We start from the raw sequence: 1776 nt of genomic DNA on the forward strand, positions 1-1776 counted from the left end.
AATGACTTTTAAGAGATTCTGCGCTGTGAACAGAATTCGAACCTGCGCAGGGAAACCCCATTGGATTTCAAATCCAACGCTTTTACCTCTCGGCCATCACAGCTGCGGGAATTTAGTCAATTTTAATAGTAAAACAACTGAATTCATTTGTTGGAAGAACAAATTGTCAAGACCCAAAGATTTCGCCAACTCCTTTGCAGAGACCCAGACGAACGTTACCTTGGCAGATTGACAGGCTTTCACCACAAACTAGATTCTGACACAGCTGAAGTTGTGGGAATGATTCTTCGTCGAATTACAGAGTCACGGATGTACACCACGAAGACAGGGTCATTGTCTCACTGCGTCCGATCGGTTTTGACTCAATTGCTCATCATCTGGTGCCAAATTAGATGTGCTGTTGTGTTTTAATATTCATCGACATATGGTATTAGAAAAATTGATGCTATGTCCATAAACACCAGCTACATTCGTAAAAAAAAATCATAATTAGAAAGAATGCAGAACCAATTTACAGGAATGGATCCAGCAACTAATCCGTATGTTCTGACATCAGGTAATGAACTTGTGAGCACAAGAGAGGAAGATTAACCGAAGATTTGGAACTTGAAATCGTCTTGACGGAATTATTTGCAAAGTTTTTGCGGTAGTTCTAGAGTCATCAAGTCGTTGAACAATACAACACGGAAATTGGCCCTTCTTTCCAACATGACCATGGTGGACAGTTACCCTAAATTAATAGGTCCCATTTGCCAACATTTGGCCCACATCCCTCTAAACCTTGTTACTCATATATCCATCCAGATGCCATTAAATGTTACAGTTGTACCAGTCTCCAACAATTTCTCTGGCAGCTCATTCTGGACGCGCCTGAAAAAGTTGCCCCTGACGTCCCTTTTAATTCCTTACCCATTAATTGTAAACCGATGTTTTCTCAATTTTGACTTCCTCACCAGCCGAAAAACACCGTGACGAGTGAACCTATCCATGTCCCTCATGATTAATAAATAGCAACGATTTGACTTTATCATACTTGTCAGGAGGGAAATGTGTGGAGATTATTTGTCGAAGGTTTGAAGTAGAAAGTCTCCTGTACAGATGTTTAGAAATGCATCTTGGAGAAGTTTTTAACAAGTCATTGAAGTCTAGTAGCAGTTGTAGAAGTCTGTTGTGAAAGCTGCAGGAGGATTTCAGGGCACGAGAACGAAGCATTATTTCCAATGTATGGTGGCTCAGTTCGACCGCACTTGGACTACAGTATGAGGAATTATAATCCTCAATTTAGGAAAGATACTAATGCCATATGAGGAATACCACGAATGGTGATTAGCCTTGATATCATGGATGAACGTTAGTCCTCTGAATTGAAATTTTTTTAACAGTTTCAAAACAAGAGAGGTAATCTCATTGAGAATTGCAAAATATTTGAAGAGATAAACCGGGTGGTGCAATTAAATTTTGTTCCCTCATTGGTGAATCTTGAAGCAGGAGAGGACAATTTTAAAATGAAGAATTGTGATTTATGACCAGGATGAGAACTATTGATTTTTGTCTTAGCCTTGAGGAGTCTCGCTATTCAGCACTACAGTGAGACTTGGATATTTGGTCTTTGAATGCATCACTATCAGCCTGACCCGCCGACACTTACTGCATCACTATAGACCTGACCCCTCACACTTCCCACCTTAATATCAGCGTGAACGCCTCAAACTTACTGCATTACTATCCATCTGGCGCCCTCATATTTACTGCGCCACTTTCATTTCGAGACCCTCA

General features: G+C 40.5%; 1 non-coding gene across 1 annotated transcript; it reads right to left on the reverse strand.

Moving 5' to 3' along the window:
• Nucleotides 1–21: 21 nt before the first annotated feature.
• trnas-uga lies at nt 22–103 on the reverse strand. Its single transcript has one exon. It is a non-coding gene; the product is annotated as a tRNA-Ser (tRNA).
• Between the last annotated feature and the right edge of the window lie 1673 nt (nt 104–1776).

This window comes from Chiloscyllium plagiosum, unplaced genomic scaffold (genome assembly GCF_004010195.1).
Source record: "Chiloscyllium plagiosum isolate BGI_BamShark_2017 unplaced genomic scaffold, ASM401019v2 scaf_15883, whole genome shotgun sequence".
Classification (NCBI taxonomy): Eukaryota; Metazoa; Chordata; class Chondrichthyes; order Orectolobiformes; family Hemiscylliidae; genus Chiloscyllium; species Chiloscyllium plagiosum.